General features: G+C 43.7%; 1 pseudogene; it reads right to left on the bottom strand.

The window, feature by feature from the left end:
- Nucleotides 1–12,570: 12,570 nt before the first annotated feature.
- LOC132512835 (small nucleolar RNA SNORA18) lies at nt 12,571–12,694 on the bottom strand (annotated as a pseudogene).
- Nucleotides 12,695–18,725: the final 6,031 nt, after the last annotated feature.

Raw genomic sequence — 18,725 nt, 5'->3', positions numbered from 1 at the left:
AAAGCTTAAATTTACCGGGCATGGGTTGATTTTTTTTGCCAAGACTCTGATATTAGCAGCAGGGCGCACGAGCTGTCGATAGAATTTTTTTTTTTCGTCACAAGTGGCATTCATCTTAATTTCTTTCTTTTTCTTAACTATATGACACCGTGTGGTAAATATTACATGATATAGCAAAGAGTTTCCTATAACTTTTATATTATGACTCAGTTAAGGACACTTTAAAACCAACACTACTGGGCAAAGAAGTTTTTAAAATTATATATCATTGGGTAGTCTTTGCAATGGCATTTAAAAAATTTACTAACCTGACTAGCTAAATAAACTAGACTCTGCTCCTATACTAGAAATTTTTCTCTCTATATATGTATTTCTATGTATACATATAGTATGAGGATATGAAGGGTGAACATAATATTTACCAATCTACAAACACTACCTCTAAGTTTATACACACTTTATCTCTGGATATTAAAATGTCATAATTGCTAAAGTTTAATGACCCTGTAAAGAGGAATGGAGTAGGTCTTCATCTTTTAAAAATATATATAAAGTAGTGATAGTACCAAGAAAATTTGAAAATTATTTTGTGATAAAATGGGAAAATTTCTAGCATGGAACTCTAGATGCTGCCAAAAGAGCATTTATTGGTGGTTTGCAGATAATCATGTATAACTTCCACTCTATTATCAACACCATCATCAAATCATGCCTGTAGGAAGGCTCAATGAATACTTTTGGATGTATAACTTGTTGTTACCATTAGATGTGTCCTTCATATTTGTTCATTGGGTAAATTGTTTAAATTAATAGCACCTTAATATATTCAGTCCATGATTCTTGAAAATTCAAATTTAACTTACTTATTTTTGTTGTTGTTTCTTTTACTTTGGGTTGGCAAAAGTTGAGGAAATAAGTTGATTGAAAGGATGTTAGGACTCACTTGTATCCAAGATGAGCCTTGTTGGTGACACTGCAGTGAAGTAATACAATTTGTATCGATAGCAAGGGAGACAAAGGTATCATAATTTTGTGAGGCTAGAGACCACGTACACCTTTTCTCTCTCTTCCTTTATAGCTTTATAATAACTTTATAATTTTCTCCGCCCAATCCCACCTCACCTCCTCATCCCCTCCATTCCCATCCCTTTTCTCATCCCCTAACCCTTCTTGACCTACTTCTCTTATAGCTTAACTTGAACTAGTTTTTATGTTCAGAGATGGGTGTTTATAATACATAGTCTTCACAGATTAAGTATATTTATGAAGCTGAAGTGGAAGCTTTATTCTAACCATCAAGAACTTTTCGAACTGAACAAAAAACTCTCAAATTTATGGGAATACAAGGATTCAAAATATTCTATTTTTAAAATTATATTTTAGAAATTTAAAACACTCTTAGTCTTAAAGTATACTGTTGGCAGTGAAATAAACATATATATATATAAATTAATTAATTAACTGTTATTCTTCAGCCAATGCAATTTTTAACAAGACTGCAGCCGACAGATTAATAAGACGTCTCTAATTCTGATGAAATGATTCGTTATACAGCTTGTCTCTATTTTCATATAATTTAAAGATCAATGAAGCAACAGAAAAATAATGATGACGAGAGAGCTCTGTAGCCTCACGACTGTGTTCTGATCCTATTTTTTGCTGTAAGACTAACTAGCTTATGATTGTTGCAGTTTGCTGCCGTCAGTACAAACAATCAAATCATTTTTACAGTGTTTCTTACACTAGAGTCAATTTTTTTTTCCTGGAGTGATTTCTTTTTCCTGCTAGCTCTCCAATCTATTCTCTCGCCAGACTCTACATTGCTCAGGCACCTTTTTGTCCAAACGGATCCACACTCAGCAACAGTAGATGCCTGTCTGAATAGCAGGGAACACTCCTAAGGGTGGAAGTGAATCCCAATGAGAAGAACAGTGAATTCAGAGCCAGAGGCCAGAGTGCTTCCGAGTACGGTAGGCTGATAAATGACAAAGTCCTTTCCAGTCTCTCCTTACCCTTCACGCAGGTGACAACTTAGTGCTTCCTTGTCTCGGTGGAATTTTCCTGTAGCGGGTAAAGGAGATGTATGGGTACATCTGTTCCCTTTTGATGTGTAACCAACCAATCACCCCAAAATGCAGTAGCTTGAAACAACCATGATTGACAATTTCTCATGACTGATTGTGTCGTTGGTTCTTCTCTCCACAAGGGGTTGGCTGGACTCACTAGTATAACTGTGTTGAGTTGCGTTTGTCCAAGAAGGTCTCTCTCAAGTGTCTGGGGCTTCGGTGCCAGCCATCGGCGGAGGCATCTCATTCTCTCCCCACTTGCTGCCCAATTCCACGCCGTCCCTCTTTCTATCAGGACGTCCTGGACTTTTTACCCAGAAGCTCAAGGATCTAAGAGAGCAAACGTCAAAGCTTCCGGGCCTATTAAGGGCTAGTCCCCAAACCAGCAGAGTGGCTACTTCTGCTGAATTTACTGGGCAGGTCAAATTCTACTGGACAAGGCCAGCCTGCTTCAAGGGGAGGGGAAATTCCACCTCTTGATAGAATTAGAGTCATGCGCACACAGGGAGGGGAGGAATTGTTGGCAGCTCATTTTTGAGACTATCTATAAGAAAGGTACGTTATTTTTTAATGCTGCCCAGATTAATTTCTCCCATTTTTTTCAGTAGTCATATCCATTTTCCCTCAGGAAATTATTCTTCCTCCTCTCAATCCACGTGCTTTGGGTGAAGTCCCATCCCCAGCTCAAGTATAACGTATGGGACTTGGGTTTAGGTCATTCAGTGCATCGTATTACATTAACCACCGAGGTCAGGAGTGAAATGTGATCTCATCAAAGTCAAGTGAGTGCAATAAAGTTTGTTTCCCTGGTCATTGTGGGATAGAGAGCCTCATTCTCATCCCTAGTGGTCTTGAAGCTAAAATGGTGATGGTAACAAGAGATAATAGAAAAATCATCAGAGAACAGATACAAGCAAGAAGTAGAGCCCTAAGCTGGAGAGAGGAAAAACAGACCCTGATGACATAATTGAGTCCTGGATCTAGCTTGCTGAGGCCAGAACCCCACCTTGGTTTTCTCAGTGTTGTAATGCAATACATTTCTCTCTGTGTATAACGCCTGTGAGTTCACTGGATGGGAAGAGTTCCAACTCATAAAAGTAGAAAGTTAAAATTGTCTGCAATTCCGTTCCCTTCTTGGCCTCTGTAGCCCAAAGTTTAAACGCCTTGAAGAGAAGGGAGTGAGGAGAAAGAATTCCTCTGTTAGAAATATGAAGAAAGAAGGAAGGGTTTTTCCAATATTGAAAAAGAGGTTTTGTCAACTTGAGCTTGGGAGTGGGTGGAGGAGACATCAGTTGGGATCTGACATTGCCATGTGCCCTCAGGGGGTGGCCAGGCCTCAGAAGGGTTGACAGGGTAGTGCACATTGTGAGGCAGGACCCTAGGCTCCAGTGCACTCACTTTTCCAGAGAAACCCCAGCGAAGCGTGGCACGGATGCTGCAGAGCTGGCTGGCTTGAAGGACTCACGGAGAATGGGACCGTGACAGCTTGAGAGCAGGCTCTGAAAATAGCACACTGAGCCCCAGGGGTTCTGCAATATCCTCGCGAGGAGAGACCTTGGGACCCTCAAGGTCGAGTGGCCTGCCGTCCTGAGGGAGCTCAGCTTCAAGTTGATGTCAAAATCACTTTTAGAACATAAAACAATGACTTTGTGTACATTGGAATTTGTAGACTGAGATTTATGCTTATTAAGCACTAATAAAATACATGAATTAAAGCAAATCGTTTAACATTTCTGGGCAGGAGTGTTCTCCCATACACAAGCTGGAAGATGAGGGATCATGAAATCAAAATATCTTGTACGCCTATGATAACCGGAGATTATGTGTGTGGAAAATTTCAGTGAAAATATTGAGCACCTACTGTGTGTCAAGCACTATGCCGGATGCTGGGGACACAGTGCTGAGAAGAATAAGCCTGGTTCCTGCCCTCCCAGGGCCTGTAGTTTGATAGAGACGCAGACAATTAGAGATGGAACCACAGTGCAGTCGCTATGATGGGAGGACGGGCTATGTTTGGGGCATTTAGACGGTGGTTGTGCCCGTCCAAGTCTGCAGGTCATGGGGAGCCACTGAATCCAAGTTGGAAAATAAAGACAGCAGGTCTTTACAGAGCAAAGTGGGAAAGGAGGTTTGCTGGGGGCAAGAGTTGTTTTAAGCCGAAGGAACAACATGTTCAAAGGTCAGAGTGGAGAGAAAGCCTGGCAAATTACAGGATCCTGAACGGTGATGCACAGGTTGAACATAAAGATTGATGTGGTCAATGACAGCCATGAGAGGTAAGGCTGGAGGGCTGAGCGGACGGCAGCCATGGCACCAAGTCCCTTCTATGCTGCTTAAAATGTTTGTCTTGGGCTTCCCTGGTGGCGCAGTGGTTGAGAGTCCGCCTGCCGATGCGGGGGACACGGGTTCGTGCCCCGGTCCGGGAAGATCCCACATGCCGCAGAGAGGCTGGGCCCGTGAGCCATGGCCGCTCAGCCTGCGCGTCCGGAGCCTGTGCTCCGCAGCGGGAGAGGCCACAAGAGTGAGAGGCCCGCGTACCGCAAAAAAAGAAAAAAAACAATGTCTTAATTTACCAATTTATCCCTACCCTCACCTGCCGTTTCCCCCCTGGTAACCATAAGTTTGTTTTCTACATCTGTGACTCTATTTCTGTTTTGTAAATTGCTTCATTGGGATTGACATATACACACTACTATGCATAAACTCGATAATAAGAGCTACAGTATAGCACAGGGAACTCTGCTCAATACTCTGCAATGAGCTATATGGGAACAGAATCTAAAAAAGAGGGCATATATGTATATGTATAACTGACTCACTTTGCTGTACAGCAGAAACAAACACAACATTGTAAATCAACTCTACTCCAATAAAAATTAACTACAAAATGTTTGTCTTGGGGCTTCCCTGGTGGTGCAGAAGTTAAGAATCTGCCTGCCAATGCAGGGGACACGGGTTCGAGCCCTGGTCTGGGAAGATCCCACATGCTGTGGAGCAACTAAGCCCGTGTGCCACAACTACTGAGCCAGCAAGCCACAACTACTGAGCCCGCACGCCTAGAACCCGTGCTCCGCAACAAGAGAAGCCACCGCTCACTGCAACTAGAGGAAGCCCACGTGCAGCAACGAGGACCCAATGCAGCCAAAAATAAATAAATAAAATAAATAAATTTATTTTAAAAAAATGTTTGTCTTATTTTGATGTTTAGGTGAAGAATTTTAAACCAGGAAATTACACAACCAGATTCACATTCTTAGGATGATCAATTGGGCTGCTGAAGAGAGGATAAAATGGTGGGGGGAATTGTATGCTGTAAATCGAATGGTTTCTGGCAGGCCACTCCTGCTCTGAAATGCTGTTGTCACTTCCAGGCTGTCATTTCCGACTCTGGCCCAGATGTTCCCCGTCCAATTTACAGAATCAAAATCTACTAGCACTCTTTGGCGGTCTCAGGACAGCTCATTTCTTTCCCTATTCAGCTTTGCCCATCGTATTTGGCTCTTGTCCTCGGAGCTCTGCTAAGAATGCCACTGACTAGTCTCACACAGACGTGTAAGTCACTGCAGGATCTGAGCCTCACTCTGCTGTTGGAGAACTCCTCTGACTCTGCCCCAATATATAGCAGCATCATTATAAATTAATAGTAATAATCCACTGAATTCAGAGTTGTTGGAAGAACTGCATATGTGATGTTTATGCAAAGGACCTAGCACATAGTAGGCACTACAATACATGACTATTATTTATAGTTGATCTGTTCTTTCGAGCAATTCCATCCTCCTTGCCCTGATTACCTAGAGTAAATATATGAAAGGAATCAGGATAAATTTATACCATATTTAGGTCTATCAGCACAAGAGATAGTATCATACCTCAAATGTTGCAGTAAAAACATAATACCTGGCATCTCCAAAGACGCAAAGGAATAAAGAAACTTGAAAGTGATTATCTTCATTAAAGAAATATATGAGGTGTGAGCGAAGTGATGTGGCTTAAATGGGGCTGTGAAGGCTATATAGCTCCACAGCCACACAAACAATGAACCTCCTTATTTTACAGTTGACAGCAGGAGTACTAGATAGATAAGGGATGTCTGGTACTTCTACATTAAGTGTAGATCTCATCTGAATTGCATTTTCACTGTTGTGTTTCTGATGTCCTGAAATAATTTATTATGCTACAAATATGCTCATTTTTTTATCTGGGAATTCTGGAAAATTTTTGTATTTATGAAACAAGTAGAGAAGTAGAGTCATGGATGTAGAAAACAAACTTAAGGTTACCAGGGGATGGGGGGGAGAGATAAACTGGGAGATTGGAATTGACGTATACACCCTACTATGTATAAAATAGATAACTAATAACCTGTCATAGAGCACAGAGAGCTGTACTCAATCCTCCATAATGACCTCTATGGGGAAAGAATCTAAAAGCTACAACAACTACGACACAGTACTATGAGTTTGGAAGAGAAATATAGATTGGTTCATACTGGAAAAGAACTATCAAATCATTTTTATCCTTACTATATCTAAAGTAAATTGAACAACATTTAAAACTGCTTTAGTGGTGGAAAAAAATGATGTCTCATTTGCTTCTGGTAGTTGGACCACATTTCACAATAGACTGAAGGTGAAGTTTCTTAACTTTCCCCCCATCCTTTGGGGCATGTAGAATGGCATATCCTTCAATGAGCTTATTTTACATGCAGAATCTACATTTCTTCTTATATAAATTATTCTAACTTCTGCCTGTCACACTTTACTTTTACTATCTAAAGGGCATCTGCGATCTCTTAAACATTTTTATGTGACTTTGAAAAATGGTGTTGGTTGTGCTTATTTACATAATATAGCACATGTGATAATTTACAGTGTACTACATCACCTAACACTTTTGGATAAAATTACAGATCATGGTCATACTTCCTGATTTTTCATTTAGATCAATGTCAAACACTCTTAAAATACTTAAAAAAATTTTTTTTCTGCAAGTCTGGGAAGAAAGACACTAAATTTGAAAAGTTTTTTTTTTTAATTTTGAGGACAATCAAAATATACTAATGTTATCCATAAATATTTATTGTTCTTTGGCAACATTTTTTCTAAATTATTATCAATGAGCCATAGTGTACATCTTCCCAACATGGCTAGTTTTAAAGAGGAACTGTCTCTTATTCCATTTTGTCCTGATGGAGCTATCAAACCCAAAATTTTATGTTCAGCGTTCCCTCTGTCTCTCAAGTGGTAGCTCAGGGCTGGTACATGAGCCGTGCAGACTGATGGTAGTGTGTCAACCACTTGACAAAAGCGAGCAGCCCACAGGTGGTCACAAGACCTCCAGCAGAGCCAATCAGACTCCTCCATAGACTGTGGTACAGTGTCCAGAGTGAGAAAGGTCCTTTGCTGTAGGGCTTCTATGCTGGGAAAAGGTAATCACAGAAGATTAGTGCCATCTTCCATGTCACATGTAGAAAACAGAGACACCTTCTGAGGGATTTTACATCTGAGAGGCACAAAGTGCCTACCCAGGGAGGAGGAGAAGTGTAATTGGTATTGAAATGTGTTAAGACAACGTTACAAGAACGAATTGTTCTGTAGAGAGAAAGGAAAGGGTGGAGATATTCCCGAAGCAACATCCACGTGAAGTTCTAAGCTCATAGGCACCCATCACAAAAGATGTCCCTTATTTGTGATCTGTAGAGGAAGGGCCTCCGACGACAGTGAAAGGCAAGCCCAGGGACAGTCAGCTGTGAGTGTTGAGTAGGGTCACTGGCCAGAGCCACCAGACGTCAGGGCGTCACTCGGTTCAGTCTTCTGACCTATGACCCCTTTCAAGGTGTGGTGGAGTTGGGCCCCCCTGGTTTGAGAATAGAGAGCTGTTGATAGGAGTACACTGTGGGCAGCCTGGAGTGTCTGGAGGACGCTGTGGAGACTTCATAGAACCTGCTAGGGAGGTGTGTTCACAGCCTGCAGGTCTGCCTGGAGGAGACGCGCTGATCAGAGCCATCGCACCTCTCGTAGGTGTTATTTAGTTCTGCTTGTCCGCAGGCTAAGCATGGATAGCTTCTTCCCTGGCTGTGCCCCTGAGCTCCTGCACTGGTTAGGCAGTAGCTGGGAGGAGGGTAAGGTAACTGAAGATTTAACACGAGAGTGACCATCGCCCAATGTCTTCAAGACAGTGAGCTAAGCCTGGCATCTCCCAATAGATGGAGGGGGGTGGGGAGATAAAGACATCTATAATGAAGCATAAAGTGTTTTCCCTGATCCACTGAAATGTGAGGTGAGAGAAAAGAGCATTGGATGGAATTAGGAGACTCCTAACCGCTTCTCTGTCAACGATCGATGCTTTGAAGGACACATTAAAATTAATAATAATCATTCGAGTCTTAGGGTCTTGATACATCACATTCTAATTTCCCTGTAATGATTAACTTCAATTGAGTAAACTCAAATGACCACTCAACACTCAGAGGTTTGCTGTTATCACTCTCTTAGGTGACGTCTCATACTCGTCTCCTTTCTTCATGCCTTACACAACCCTTCCTTTTATTATTCGTAAAAGAGGAACTCATTTAATACTTAGCTGAAAAACAACAACCAAATGGAACAAAAATTGCTACGAGGGGCTTCCCTGGTGGCGCAGTGGTTGAGAGTCCGCCTGCCGATGCAGGGGACACGGGTTCGTGCCCCGGTCCGGGAAGATCCCACATGCCGTGGAGCGGCTGGGCCCGTGAGCCATGGCCGCTGAGCCTGCGTGTCCGGAGCCTGTGCTCCGCAACGGGAGAGGCCACAACAGTGAGACGCCCGCGTACTGCAAAAAAAAAAAAAAAAAAAAAAAAAAAAAAAAAAATGCTACGAGGGGGAAACTGTTCCTCTGACAAAGCCCACTGCAACATCCTTGTCTGTAGCTGTCCGCCCCCTCCTCCCCTCTATGGACGGGCATCCTGCCCCTGTTTACCTTCCCTCTCGCAGCTGCGATTTCTCCTGCCCCCCTGATTTAGTCACATAAGCATATAAGCATGCTCTGGAATCCACCTTCCTCTCATCATGCCTTTCTATTCCCAACATCCTTGCCCTGTTTCTCTTCTTCCTCTCAGAGCAAATTTTGTAACAAGATGCAACGTTTTCACTTTCCCTTTTCTTTCACTCTTCAGCTCAATCTGTTTGCTTCCATTCCCACCACTCTTCAGATATTACCCTTATCAAGGTCACTAGGAATCTTCAATTTGCCAGATTTAAAGAGTACTTCTTCAAGCCTTCCCTGACTTGTCCCTGTATCACCCCTTCTTTGGAACAATCTCTTCCCGCCCCTTCTCTCACTGTTTCCAATCACATCAGCCACTTCTCTACTTCACTGATTCCTACTCTTCTGCAGTACATCCAAGGATAATCCTCATATTCCTTCCTGGAATCTCTCTTTTACCCTCCCCGCTAAGTACGTCCTTCTATTTCTGTGGCTTTTAATAACATCTCTGTGCTGTGAAGACATACAAGTGCATCTGCAGCTCAGTTCAGTCCTCAGTTGTCCAACTGGCAACTTGACATTTCTGCTGGGATGCTTCACAGGCGTCTCAACACTTAACATGTACAAATGAGGTCTGTCCAGGACCTCTATTTCCTCCCTACAACTCCTTCATTTTAATAAATGGAGCCTGAACGGGAAACCCAGGAGGCATTCTTGACCCCTTTCCCTTCTTCAACTCACATCAATCAAACATCCCATTGTGTCAGTTTTATGTCCAAATTGTCTGTCCAGTTTTCTCCGTCTCTCCCATTGCTTCAATTCCAATCAACATCATCTCTCAACTGGCCTGGTTTTTCTTTTCCTTTCTCTTCCATTCCCCTTTTCACAATGCAAACAAAATAATCCTTTAAAAGTAGGAATCAGCTCAAGTCACTCTACTACTTAATACACATTAACATTTTCCCATTGTAATGAACCTGATTTGCAGACTCTCTACAATGGTTTATAATGTCTAATGTGGTAGGACTCCTTGCTGTCTCTCTAAACCTACATCCCCTCTCCATCACTCCTCACCAGCCATACTGGCCCACGTCAGCTTCTGGAACAAGGTAAACTCTTTTCCTCATAAAGTAAATCTGAAGTGGGACCTGAAATCTACATTTCTAACAAACTACCAGGTGATATGAATGCTACTCTTTCAGTTGCAAGGGCCTAGATTGACAACCAAAGCTTCAATTCACTTTTCTATTTATCCTATAGATGATATCTATTGGCCATCCACTTAGTGTGAAAACTACAGGGAGGAACGTAGGTAATGAAAAGAGAATAAGGCACTCTACCCAGAGAGGAGTGATGCTCTGATTGAAGGATAAGGTAAGTAAGCTAGTCACTCCAGGGAAAACGGGATCCATTTAAAAGGATGTGGAAGAACAATTGATTTGGAGATGGTGGATTATAAGAGGGCAAAAGACGCGAAAGTTCTGTCTCAAAAAATAGGTACTTCCACAGGTGAAGGAGAAGTAAATGACAAAGAGAAGTAAAGATACTTCGGACATAAATTATGGAAGATGCTAATTATAATAATAGGGTTAATAAAACTAATAGTAGGGGCTTCCCTGGTGGCACAGTGGTTAAGAATCTGCCTGCCAATGCAGGGGACATGGGTTTGAGCCCTGGTCTGGGAAGATCTCACATGTCTCGGAGCAACTAAGCCTGTGCACCACAACTACTGAGACTGCGCTCTAGAGTCTGCACTCTAGAGCCCACGAGCCACAACTACTGAGCCCGCGTGCCACAACTACTGAAGGCCATGTGCCCAGAGCCTATGCTCCACAGCAAGAGAAGCCACTGCAATGAGAAGCCCGTGCACAGCAATGAAGTGTAACCCTCGCTCGCTGCAACTAGAGAGAGCCCGCCCACAGCAGTGAAGACACAACACAGCCAAAAATAAAAATAAATAAATTAAATAAATTAAAACAAAACAAAAAACTAATAGTAGCAATAAAACTAAAATTCATTGAGCCTTTACAATATGCCAGGTGATTTCAAAACATGTATCTATTTATTATTTATGTACATAATGTATTTAAATATAGGTTTATGTATTATATATTTATACTTCAAGCCATATATTAATTATATATAGTATAATAAATATATATTAAAATTATAAGTGTATTATTTATTATATATAATATAAATTATTTATTATATAAGTTCATTTAATCTTCAAAATAACCTAGAAGTTGGTGCTATAACTATGCTGTTTTCCGGGGGCAGAAGTAGAGGAGAGAAGTTAAGCCACTTGCCCACGTTTACCTGTTTAGTCAGTGGCAGAGACAGGATATGAACGCAGGTGGTTTGTAGCAGTTGGTGATTACAAAACTCAGACTCTAGACTCCAAACCATGGCATCAGATTCCTTCTAACATCCTAAGCCTACCCAACTAGAATATATACTTCAAGTCGACCCAATGTTATTTATGCATGTGATGGTTTTAGAAGCTCTGCTCCAAACTAAGTGACTTCTGAGAGCTCTTGTAATTCTGAGGTTTTATTATAAAGCTTCTGAGGAGCATTTAGTGGCAGCAGTGGGTGCTTGCTCAAACTATAAGCATTTAATGGTGAGAGGATATTAACTAGAAAACTCCCTTTTTCCCCTAAAAATAGGGTGGTGATGGGGCAAGTGCAGTTAGAAAATATCTCTTGTGGGTTAAACATGTGAACAATACATGAAATAAAATAAGGACTAAAATGTATACTGAAGGGTCACCTAGCATAGTTTTTTTTTTTTTCACATATCTGAAGTGTTTGTCTTTAATTCCATATAAATTTCTTACAGATTATACCATCAGTTAGCTGAAGTGAAAAAGCAAAAGGAAGAGAAAGCAAAGCAAGATGCAGATGCCCAAAACAGAGCAAGGGCGAAAGAATTTCGTAAGGTGAACAGCGAGCCTCACAATTTTTCATGTCTAAGGCACATCAGAACTATAACTGATAAATGGAGGGAACTCCACAGAAAACACTAGAGAAACTTCGAGCCAAAAATATATGCTGACTTTCCACACAAAGTGTAAAGGTTTTTTTTTTAAATTATGTGTAACATAGACAAAATTATTTAAGTCAATTTTTAAGGAATTTCATGTTCTGATTCTTTCCAAGGCCAATCACCTTAGTTCCTCCAAACTCATAATCTTCAAGATAAAATAGCGCTCTCAGAAAGAACTTGTCATGTGAATCAACCCACAATTCTTTTAGTTGGGCTTCTTCGATCTCCAGTGGAATATGGACACACTTCAGAATGCCCCACCTGGAATCTTTGGGATCCAATTTCCTCAAGTGATTTACTTTAGGACCATATTTAGGGTCAGGGGATGGATCTGCCTGGTTCTGAATTTGACAGCTCTAAAAATGTATTAGGTTCAAATCATATTCACTCCTAAGCCATCACACCCTAGAACAGTACAGATGATTGGGATATGCCAATACCTAAGATAAAAGAAGTTTGACTGTTAGGTTTTTCATAGTTTACTTCGCCGCTCTGTCTTGTAGCTCTTTCCCACAGATCTAACAGGTAATTCTATGAGTAAAGGAAACCACGCAGTTACTCTATGAGGCGTTTCCAACGAAGGTTTTTTAAAAGATACACCAATGAGCCTAACTCAAGAGAGATGCTAACGTGATTATAAACGTCAGTTGCATAGAGGACAGTGCAAGAAACATGCCACATTCTTTAAAAGTGTGTGAATACAAACCAAGGCCATAGAATATAAAGGGCGCTGAGGCCTGATACTTTCCACACCCTTAAGTCTATGGGCTCTAAATACAAATCTGGTGTGTTTACAAAATAAGTATGGATACAGACCAAACATTAAAAAGCTGAGAACGGAAGTAATAATGAGAACAAACAGAAGAGAGGAATCACGTCACCATCTGGGGTTTCTGGTGACCTGGGGGATCTGACCAAAGTTAGCTATTTTGCTCTTTGACTTCCTCGTCTATTTTGCTTGTTATCCCCTCACCCCGTTTTTTTCTTCTTTTTTTTTTTTGCGGTACGCAGGCCTCTCACTGCCGCGGCCCCTCCCGTTGCGGAGCACAGGCCATGGCCCACGGACCTAGCCGCTTGGTGGCATGTGGGATCCTCCCAGACCAGGGCATGAGCCCATGTCCCCTGCATTGGCAGGCGGACTCTCAACCACTGCACCACCAGGGAAGCCCATCTTCTCACTATTTTTATTTTTTAAATTTTTTCTTTTCTCATTTTATATTTTGTTGCATTTTTGTGTTTTTTCTTTTTCTCATCTTTTCCTTTTTATTTTCTTTTTCTTAATTCTTTTACTCTTTTAATTTTTCTCGTTTTAAAATTCTTTGTGCCTTTTTTCAGTTTTCTTTTTATTCTTTTACTTTTCTCACGTTGTTCGTTTTTCTTTTTCTCAGTTTTCTTTTTCCTTTATTCATATTTTCTTACTTTTACTTTTTAATTTAGTTTGTAGGGGTTTTTTTTGTTTACTATTATTTTTGTCTGTTATTGTGGTTTGATCCCTTTATAATGACCAGTTAATTGGGTGAACTGTATTAGTCAGGGCTCAACAGAGAATAAAACCAATAGGATATATAATATATGTATTTTATATATACATATATATAATATGTATATATGTATTTTATATATATAATGTATACATATTATATATACTATGCATCGTATGTATTTTATTATAGATTATGTAATGATGTATTGCTATTATATAATAATTGTTATTTATAATTTTATATTATAGTATGGATTTATTATAGATTATATGCATATATATGTATGTATATGTATAATATGTATAATAAGGAACTAGCTCATAGGATTATGGAGGCTGAGAAGTCCCATCCCACCATCTGCCATCTGTGAGCCGGAGCCCCAGGAAAGCCAGTGGTGGGATTCAGTCCAGTCTGAGCAAAGTCCTGTGAACTAGAGGAGCTGATGGTATAAATCCCAGTCTCAGGACAGAAGAAGATGTGATGAGCTGTCCCAGCTCAACAACGAGACAGGAAGAAGGCGGAAAACATTCCTCCAGCCTCCCCTTTCTGTTGCCTTCGCAGACCCTCAGTGGAGGGGAGGCTGCCCACCCACACTGGGGCAGCGGAGCTGCTTTGCTGAGTCCGCTGGTTCAAATCCTCATCTTCTCCAGAACTGCTCTCACAGACATACGCAGAAATAATGTGTAATCTGGGTCCCCTGGGCCAGTCGAGTTGACACACAAAATCAGCCACCATGTGGACTTTGGGCCCGGCCTTACTTTGAGGGGTTTGGACCAGCTCCTCACCCTTTTAAACTGACCTTTTAGAAAATGGAGCGGTCAGCCCCACGCACTGCAGGGCCTCTCGGCCACCTCGGGTTCGACCCAGAAAGGCAGCCACCATCTCCTCAAGCCTGTTGGCGATGGTGGGTGCACATCCTGCCTGGGAACGCGGTGGCCGCGCAGATCAGTAACCTGGTTCTGCAGAGCTGCACCAAGCTCCGGAGACGGTCACACAAAGTCCAAAGCACGAAGGCCTTGAAGCCCTTGCCGTGCAGTGAACCAGTGGAGGAGGCTTGTCCCATTACCTCGTGGCCCATGCAGCAAGAAAGAGAGAGAGAGAGGCCTGAGGCAACCTCCACCAGATCTTGTCTGCTGTACCGTCCTGTCCTCAGGGGTGGCTCGTCCTCAGGGACTGTCGTGGCCTGATTGTCTGTGTCCCCCCCAAATCCATATGTTGATGCATTTGGATCCCCAGCAGATCCCCCATGGATATCCTAACGTGGCGGTATTTGGAGGGGGGCCGTTGGGAGGTGATTGGGGTCAGAGGAGGTGATAAGGGTGCGGCCCCATGATTACAGGAACAGGAAGTGAAACCAGAGCTTTCTCTCGCCACCATGTGAGGACACAGAGAGAGGCAGCCATCTGCCAGCCAGGAGGAGAGTTCTCTCCAGGAACCAGATCCACTGTACGTTGACCTTGGACCTCACAGCTTCCAGAACTGTGAGAAAGAAATATCTGTAGTTGAAGCCACCCAGGCCGTGGTATGTTGTTACAGGAGCTCAAACTCAGTGAGAGATCCAAAGCAGAAAACCTATTTTTGGAGGCTGATGGTGCAGGTTTTGGCTCCAGCAATGAATTCCCCCAGGGCAGCAAGCTGGGCACCTTCTGTGGCACTGCCCCACATGCTGCCCGGAACTCTTCCAGGGCGAAAAGTTACCACAGCCCTGCAGTGCATGTGTATGGCCTGGGAGCCATCCTCTACAGGCCAGTCAGCGGGTCCCTGCCTTTTGATGGACAGACGACAAGGAGATGTAGAAGCAGGTACTGAGTAGAGCAGACAGTATCCCACATGTCCACGGAGTGTGAGACCCGCTCATGAGCTGCCTTACCCTCACCCCCAGCAAGAGAGGCACTTTAGCAGAAACCATGAGCAACCATGGATGAACGTGGGCCTTGAGGACAGTCAGGCCTTGCGCCGAGCCACTTCCTGACCGCAAGGATCCCTGAGAGATGGAGTAATGGTGTCCGTGGGTTAGACACGGGAAGAGGTCCAGGACTCGTTAATGGAGCAGAAGTAAGACAAAGGCATGACCACCTGTCTGCTCCTGGGCTACATGAGATCCAAGCAGGGGGGCTACGCCATCACTCTGAAGCCCCCAACTTCAGCTGGTCCCACCAACACCTGCACTTCTTCCCCATCCTGCAAGGTACAGCGCAGGGTTTCTGCCATCCCAAAGCAGCAGAGTTTCAGCCAATGTGTCATTCTCACCTTTAATTCTTGCTCGAAGAAGAGTCAGAGTAGAAGCAACTCAGAAAATCAGTGGCTGATGAGGAGTGGAAGCCAGGGCAGAGGCCAGCAGCGCATCTAAAGCGCCTTCCAGGGCTTCCCTGGTGGCGCAGTGGTTGGGAGTCCACCTGCCGATTCAGGGGACGCGGGTTCGAGCCCCGGTCCGGGAAGATCCCACGTGCCGCGGAGCGGCTGGGCCCGTGAGCCATGGCCGCTGAGCCTGCGCGTCCGGAGCCTGTGGTCCGCAACGGGAGAGGCCACAACAGTGAGAGGGCCGCGTACCGCGGGAAAAAAAAAAAAAGTGCCTTCCAGCCTTTTCTCCTGCGCGGAGACGAAGACAACCTCCCTAGCGCACCCCCCAGGGTGGCCCTGTGCCTGCCTCTCCTCCACGGCACCAGCAGCCGTGTAGGAACCCCAGACAGTACCATCTCCCCCCAGGGCGTATCCTCCAAAGGACACTCCCTCCCCTGTGGGCAGCTGGTGCAGGCGCAGAACCAGTGGAATTTGCCTGATGGTGTGAGGTGTGACCCAGGCCCTTCTTCAGGTGATGTCCGGGGCTAGCAAGGGGCCACTGGGAGGTTTTTCAACTCCTCTGCAGACGCTCACGTTTCAAGTCGGCCAGAAAAACAACCAGCATCAAGTTGAAAGCAGACTGCAGTAGATCAAACATCACGTGGTGGGCAGCAGAGGCAGGCGAGGCAGTGATAAAATCAAAAGTGTCAGGAGGTCATTATGGTCTCTGCCCTTCACATGGAGCCAGAAGGTCATGAACTCCACGGAGCCCCACAGGGCGGTGCTGGAGATGAGGCAGGTGTGGACGAGGACGGCTGCGGGTGGGAGCAGAGCAAGAAGTACACGCTCTGTGTGTGCATCGTACACCAGCCAGGAAGACTTCGTGCGGTGGAGCGTGCAGGTGTGCAAACTGCCCTGGTGTCCCCTCCACAGGGCTCAAACTAAGAGGGTACCCAGCACCTCCATGGCCTTCAAAAGCATAACTGCTAAGCTTAAAAGTCTGCCAGGAGCAGTCTGGGACAAGAGGGGAAGCCATGTTTGTGCAAGAGGAAGGATGGCTCTGTAGAAATACACACACACACACACTCTAACTTATATATTGTGTTTAAATACAATAGTTAAAAACAAACAATAGTGCCCTGCTTTACTGTTACAGCTGTCACAAGGCACTTGTCCACGACTTTGCAAGAGAAGGTCTTGACTCCTTCAAAATTCTCTTGTGATCCAACCGAAAAAAACCCCAAACCAAAAACAAGACCGAAAAAACCAAACCCTTCCCTTCAAGGTGAACGAAAGCCTGGTGAGACTATCCTAAGAACAGGACTCATGTCAATGGACTGGGAAGGGGACTGTATTTGGGAGGTGTGGTGTTTTTTCTTGCTTGAGGGAAAACAAGGCTTGAGGGTCACATCTATATGATGAATATTGCTATGAAAAGACCATTCCAATATTTTAAGCCTAAAAGAAACAAACAGAAAATTAAACTAATCAGCAGAAACGATATGAGTCTTGTGGATGGCATTTCCACTCCCTGAAAAACCAGCTTGCTCCCCAGAAACCTCCCTTTCATCATTCATTATCCTGCTCGAGGATCCACGGCTTCTTCTTGACTCTTTCATATATAAATTATTTTGATTGGCTTTTATGGCCACCCATAAACTATTTCCATTCATGTTCTCTATGAATATTTGCATTTGCAACTAACATTTGTATAGCTCTTTAACATTTTCAAGGTCTTTTTCAAATGCATTATCTCATTTAAATTTGACTCAGACTTTTTTTTTCTTTCCTTCCTACTCCTAACATCACTGCAGTAGACTTCAGAATCCCTGTGGATGACCTTCCCAACACCTGTCCTCAAAGTCCCTCCCCTCCATACCAATTACCATCACCTCCACTGCACTTCGAAAAATCCACTCCTTTGGTCTTACCCTGGGCCTTACTCCCAGTTGTTCAACTTCTGAGATCTTGAGGTCTAATTCAGCAAAATTTGAACATAAGGTGCTGTCTGTCCCCATCTTTCAGCTTTATTTCCACTAAATTGGCTTTTAAACTTCATTCACACTTTTAGAAACTTTACCGCTTCTGTTCCCCGAGTCCCAATCTACTTTCCTTCCCTGCTGAGCTACAAATAGGGTGTCTCCGTTCCCTTCCTGCCCCCCACTTCCTCATTACCTATTGTCCTTCAAAGTTATCTGCTCCTCAACTTTGACAATACTCTTGCTCATTGTTGGAGGAGGTCATCGTGAGGACGGACGTGACTGGAGAGTTGAACCCAGGCAGTGGAGGCTCCTCACCCCCTCCCTGTCCTTGGACTGTACTTTCTGCCCACTGTTCCCACACTTGGAGTCATTTTCAAGGACGCAGCCTTGAGAGAGCAGTGCGTTATTGAGACCATCCGGATGGTCTGCATTGCTGAACCCGCTTAAGGGCTCTCTCTATAAACTCTGAAGAGTCTGGCGGGCAGGGGTGGACATCTGCTGGTCTTGTGGCCCCCGAGACAAGCCTCCTAAGTCAATCCACTCCCTTATTACACCTGCTACCTCCCAACCTGGAGTGGCTGCCTCTTCTTTTTGGTCTCTCTTTGTCCCCCATGTACGGGGGCCAGTTTCAAATTTCACCCAGGAACCCTTGACGTATTGAACCGGCACTCTTGTTTCACCAGTGACTTGATAACTGCTACATCCAGAGGGAACTTCTCAGCCCTCATCTTATTGGCTCTGTCTGTGAAATCTAATCCAGGTGACACTACTCTTTCTTCCCGACACTCCCCTCGCAGGACTTCCTCTGGGTTCTTTCCCTAGACTGAGATGCTACTCTTGCACTCCTATTCATGGACTCCTGTGGCCCACACTAATTAACGTCTGTGTGTTCCGATCTC

The sequence above is a fragment of the Lagenorhynchus albirostris genome, chromosome 21, assembly GCF_949774975.1.
Source record: "Lagenorhynchus albirostris chromosome 21, mLagAlb1.1, whole genome shotgun sequence".
Taxonomy (NCBI): Eukaryota; Metazoa; Chordata; class Mammalia; order Artiodactyla; family Delphinidae; genus Lagenorhynchus; species Lagenorhynchus albirostris.
Note: the sequence above shows the minus strand (reverse complement) of the source record. Positions and strands in the feature narration are given on the sequence as shown.